The sequence below is a fragment of the Octodon degus genome, unplaced genomic scaffold (assembly GCF_000260255.1).
Source record: "Octodon degus isolate 3935 unplaced genomic scaffold, OctDeg1.0 scaffold00109, whole genome shotgun sequence".
NCBI classification, from domain to species: domain Eukaryota; kingdom Metazoa; phylum Chordata; class Mammalia; order Rodentia; family Octodontidae; genus Octodon; species Octodon degus.
The window spans coordinates 9,484,268-9,490,809 of record NW_004524685.1 but is presented as its reverse complement, the minus strand read 5'-3'; positions in this window follow the sequence as shown (position 1 = coordinate 9,490,809).

The following is a 6,542-nucleotide window of genomic DNA, read 5'->3' as shown; positions in this document are numbered from 1 at the left end:
TCAATCCCCAGTTCTGAAAAAAAAAAAAAAGAAACTTACCTAAGAAGATTCATCTACCATCCCCTCCAGGAGTATGGGATATTTACTTGGATGTCTCCAAACAAAAACATCAAAATTTAAAGAATCATCTGCCAATTTGAGTTTTCAACATCCACACCAAAAAGCTATATCCTAAACATACATTTAGCCCGGAATGAGATATATGCAGACCTCACATCTATTTCACACCCAAAAAATGAACTATCTTGTACTTTTAGAGGTAACTCTTTTAAGTTTAATAAAATATACTGCAAAGGATATGTTAATGTTGAAGATTATTATGCAACTAAAATATATCAGTTAATGACAATTCCCTAAAAAGCCAATTGTACATCAGATAGCCAGAGGAAGGTGTTTTTGTTTATACATGACAGGTGCATGCAATGTCCTACGGAGACAGCAATGAATATCATCTGCATCCCAATCCCCTTCTAAGAGAAATGTTCACTGGGAAGTTGGCAGTTCTATTCTACAAAAAAACGGGAAAAAATTACCTGTTTTAGTTTTCCATTTCCTTTTTCCTTTTCATCCGCAGTTCATTTCTTATTCATCTATTTAAAGTGTTTTCCTCTAATTTTAAATTTTTAAGTAGGAAAAAGAATGGCTGGCCTTTTGTTCAGTGACCCGCAAATTCCTTTCTAAACGAAGCATTATTATAAGTAAACAAACCAGTAAATTGTGATGTATGCATACAAGATCTTATTTTTGTCAACCATAATATGTTCGAAAAAAAATAGTGAAACTCATTACAAATTGAGCAGTCCAACCTTGACTTACCCTGGCAATTCTTTTTCATAATTCATTATGAAGCTCAGACAGAGCTGTAAGAAATGCATGCTTCTGGTTAGCCCTTAAAGACAAATATATCTATCTAATAAATATGAGGACCAGTTTTGGATCAATGAATGAGGAGCCAGTATTCCTGCAATTAATTCATAAATCTTTGACTGATTTTTGCATAGATCTGGGAAGAGCCACTTAAGCTCTTATATCTCCACTTTGCAATGTGAATAACAACACAGCACATGCATTACTGATCTCTGTGCAGTTTTATTCTTTGCAAAAGCACTTTAAGATACTTGATGAGAAGTAGTATATTAAAGCAAATTAGTACTGCTATTCATTTAGCTCTTTATAAAACATTGTGAACAAAGGAAAGTATGAGCTCATTTCATGCTAGCGGAGGGATGTTGAAAATCATTGGAAATATAGTCAGATTTCTCAAAGTAAACATTTTCAGCTTCTCGAAAGGTTGTCACCAACAGAGACATGACATTAGTTGACACGTTTTCCTATACCTCACTATGTTGAATCTATCAGACCATTTTGCTTCCTTAGTGAAATAGGATAAAAAAAAAAACTACTTTTCATTTTCTTAGTATTTTGTTCCTTGTAAGCGATTCATACTTAACTGTTTTTCATGTGATAACTTTTAAATTCAGTAGACACTACGGGCTTTAAAATTATAGGATTTGAAAAAATTTCTATGTGAACCACCCTACTGAATTAATAAACAAAGTCATGTATTTTTTAAAAAAAATTAGGTTAGCTGTTGCCTAAAATTAATTTTGTCTAGTAAGACAATGTTCATTAGCATATACTTTTTAAGGAGCTTTATCAAAAGAAATTTTTGAGTCTGTCTCTTCCTCTCGAGTTGCCATTAACTTAACCGAGGATATTTTATACTCTGTAAATGAAGTCCTTATGCAAAATCAAGCCCAACTTTCCAATGCCTTATTGAGAATACGTATTCCAACTTTCAAAGACTATAAGACATCAATGACATGTTGGCATTTTTCCCTTAAAAGAAACCAGAAACCTCTTGCCTTAGCCAGGCATACTCATTGATCAGAGGGTTCTCTTAAATTGACTTGTCATCAGAGAAAACTTCATTTCTTTCTTCCTTCCTCCCTCTCTCCTCAAGGAAGAGGTCACTGATGGGAATAAGAACATATCACAAAAAAAGTTTAGAATTTCTCCTTGGCCTTTTCAAAAAGCTACATCCAAAGCAAGTTCATAAAACATCACATTTCACAAAGGGCCAGTGTCTTAAAATAGAAAATCCAAGAAGCTGCAGAGGTAAAATACCTCTTGTATTTTTTCAAAGAAACATTGTCCTCAACTATGGGAAAATGATAAGAGTTTATGGTTTATGAATAATTGCAAGTTATAAAATCACTATTCAGTGGTTTTATTTTCTGTCCATAATATTAATTTGTTCTTACATGCAAGGTTCGGGTCAGGTATTATGGATGTTGTCTCATTATATAATACAAATAGGCATAGAATAGATCTCAAGTTGCTTAGAAATATTTTTAAAAGAGAAATGAAAAGGAAAACTACTTCAAAAAACATGAAACATGGTCTTTGTAGTAATAAGGATGTTTTTCTATTTCATGAAGCGTTATCCTTGAAATATGTTTCTAATATTTATTTTGTTTTAGGCTTTTTGTTAGAATATCTTCTGAAGGACGATATTAACTTTTATTCTGATTATAAAGTCTAATTAAGATAATAGTTATTCATTTTAGAAGAATATACATAAGAACTAAAGACCCATTTTATAATATGGATTCAGGAAGAACTGAGAAATGACTCAAGCAACAGGTGCATTTTCACGTTTCTTATACACTGTGGCCTGAAGGCAGGTCTTCCTGAACAGGGGCCAAGATGTCATCTCATCTTCACCGCTATATCACTACCTCTAGAACACTGCTGTGTCGCTGCACCTAGAACAAGGCCTGCAACAAAGAGACCTTAAAACAGTATTGAACCAATGGGTGAATCAGTGCTTCCCACTGATTTCCGACTTATTAATTATGAAATTATTTCCTTAATCAAATTAATGTTTCCCCTACAATATTCACCTTTTGCTTGAATACCAATACATAATTCGTATTATTTCTTTAGCTGGATGATTCTTGAATTTTTTTTCTATTACATTATAAATTGCTATTTCAAAGTCCTACCCTAAAGGTTTCCCAACTATGTAACTTTAGTATTTCAGTTTATTGCTTCTTTTAACCTTATCTTGAAAATGTATGTATAGATTCCCAAACTGTCTATGAGCTTTGTGTTTATATAAAATCTCCTACTCATCTGTCATATCCCTAGGTAGCATAATAAGAAACTTATGAAATCTCCATTTTTACCGGAGGGCTAACTAGGATAATTTAAAATAGTTCTGTAATCTTTATGCTTTCTGTCTTCTAACATATGAGTTGTACATTGATACATAGTAATTACATTCTCTGCTATTGATTCAATGATGCCTATAGATAAGAAGTAATTAAAACATCAAAATAAAGAGAGCTAACAGAAAAATATCACAAACTGCCAGGCACAAATTTTTGTTTCAGAAATTAAAGAGTCATCAATTGGATAAAATAATGCATAAAATTACTGGCAATAAAACATTAGTAAAAATAATAAAATTTCAATGGAAATTTCTAGCTTTTTGATTTGTTTTAACAACTTTGCAGCTGAGAAATGATTCTTTGTTTACTTTCAAAGAGAAAATGACGGGAAAGGAAAGTGACATCTGACACTTCTTCCCCAATAAGAAATAGGTAGAACAAGATAAATATCAAATAATAAGTATTGAGTATTCCATCAAAGAAAACAAGAAGGTAAAGTTTTTGTTGATGTCCCAAATTGCAGATGATGGGCAATGAGAGCTTTCAGGTCCTGGTTTTTCTCATCTGTAAATTAAAAGTAGTAACTGCCAGTGTAATCATAATACAGAAAATCAGCAGATTTGCGTTCTCAGGTTGTGTCCTGCAGTTTCCCACTGCACAAGTCCTAGAGTACACTCCCCGGAAGACACATCACAGTGGTTCATGGAGATATCCAATTTTTAAAAATGTATTCCTGTTCAGTTTGGTAGGAATGGCTTTTGACACATTAGAAGATAAACCCACAGGGATATAGCTCAGCAGCACAAAGCACCTAGCTAGCTAGCTAGATAGATAGATAGATAGATGTGTGTGTGTGTGTGTGTGTGTGTGTGTGTGTGTGTTAGTACAGACATTAAGAGCATAGGTTGAAAGCCAAATCCATAAGGACTAAGGTCCAGATTCTCCAGCGAAGTAACATCCGGAGTATTAACTTCAGAGTCTATTTTCTCTTCAGTGAATATAACTGTTGAAAATTAACTACAGTAACATTATATTTATCAAGATAAGAAAATATTTTTATTTTATTTTTGTATTGTTTTTAGGGAATGGTCTACAGAGTGTTCAGGGTCTCACTACTTGATCAGACTCGGTAGTGGTTCTCCTGTTTACAGCCTCCCCAAGAGCAGGGATTACAGGCACGTGCCACTGTGCACAATCTCAATTGCTGTCTCAGTGCAACCTGGGGACAGGACTAGCATGGCAGCCAAGGGATCCTTCAATAAATGAGGAACTGCTTTTTAAGTCAACGTCTTACTTGGCCTTTTACCCAACAGCAGAATAGAAAGTATAATCAGATTAAACGAGAATAATGTCCCCTGTTATCCACAATGGATATGTTCAAATTTCCACTTGGTGTCTGAAACTACAAATTGCACCAAGCCTTACATATGACATGAATTATCCTATATGTACATGTCTACTAGAACCTAATTAATGAAGGAGACACAGCAAGAAGTTAACAGTAACTAATAGTAAAATAGAGCAATTATGATGATATACTGTGATAAAAGATATTTGCTTGTAGCCTTTTTGCTTTTCTTCTTCATATCATAAATATTTATCTTTCTTGCAAAGATTTGAGATACTTCTCACCTATGTGATGAGAAGAAATGAAGGGAATGAAGTAGGCATATATGACATAGTCTTAGGCTACACATAAAGGTTACTGAAACACAACACTCTGACTTGAAATGGCAGAGCTGAAAATCACAATGACTTCTAAGTAACTAGTGACTGTGTAGCTTATATGGCGTGGCTACATTAGACACAAGGAAGACTCCCATCCTACGCCATCCGAAACAGTTTTGTGGAAACAATTTACACTTCCTAGAGTGATACAGAATTTGAAACATGTTAGTTTATAAGATTTTTCCATTCAATAATTTTGGTCTGTGATTGGCTCTAGGCAACTGAGGTGTTGGAAAGCAAGACCATGGATAAGGATAGTTTCTACATTTCTTATAAAAAGTGATTTTTAAGCAGACTTTATCTAGTTTATATTATTTTGCTCCCCACCTTAAAGACATACTCTACTCAGAGATTTGCTGGGTTGTATGTCACTGAAGTCATCCTTTTGTCTTCAGTTCCATCTTGAAGGTAGAAGAGTATGAACACACATGCAGACAATGTGTGTGTGTGTGTGTGTGTGTGTGTGAGTGTGTGTGTGCACACGTGCGCTGAGAACTAGTTCATTCTTACTGTTGTCTGGTAACAATATTGTTACAAATAAAGTCCAGACTTATAATTATCTTAAGTCCAGATTTACAATTGCCTTTCTCCTTCCATTTTACTTTTCTCTACTATAATTGAAATAAATAAATAAGCTTAATACAATATTGAGCATCTTCCTAATCTAGAAAAACTATATATGACTGAGGTCAATCAGACCTATCCCTGTCACACTGCAGTTAAATCACTTCTGGTTTTCAGCTGGTTTCTCACTAAATCTGGAAAGTGGCTTCCTTTCGCTAGGACGTCCTTGCAAAGCACTTAACACCTACAATTGTTTCAGCTGCTACCAAAATCATAACTTCCAGGGTAATCTTTGCATTTATGACTACTACTATGACAATCCATCAACATGGGTCGTCCTGGTAGGTAGTGGAATTTAAAGGGAAAAAACTTAGATTCGGAGATACATTACATTCAGCTTTGCATTCTAAGTTTGTATATTTCTGATTACTGTATATTTACAAGCTATGGACTCATGCTCTAATTTTCCCTTTTTGAAAAAAATAATTTCCTGTATAAATCATTTGAAAGGATTTAATAAGATATTATACATAAAGTTTAGAGTATGGGGTGTGGCTACTACATGATGTTTTTGTTATTTAGTTTAACTTTCACTTTAATCTTAAAATGTAATTATTATTAATTATGGAATCCTCTGTATAAACGCTTTCCAAGACAAATTATCAAAATTATCAATATAATGAAATGAGGAGTAAAAAGACTGTGTCAGTTACTTTCTTACTGCTGAGACAATATAACCAACAGAGATGAAGGAGGGAAGTTTTATCTGGCTCAAAGTTTGTATAGTCCGTAATTGGCTGGCTCCAAAGTAGGATGGCATGACATATATGCATCACAGAAGAGAAACACTTTGTGATTGGCAGAGGGTTGCACAATAAGCAAGCAAGGGACATTCACAGCTTCTTTGTTCCTGTTTTATATTCTAGGCTACAGGGATGATGGTGGTGCCAAAACAGCAGTGGATTAATTTAGTAAACACACACCCTTAATCCCAGCATCACATTTCCTAGATTCAGCCACCTTTAAAAATATCAAACTTATGACTGTCTGAGATTTCAGGGGAACACCTCAACA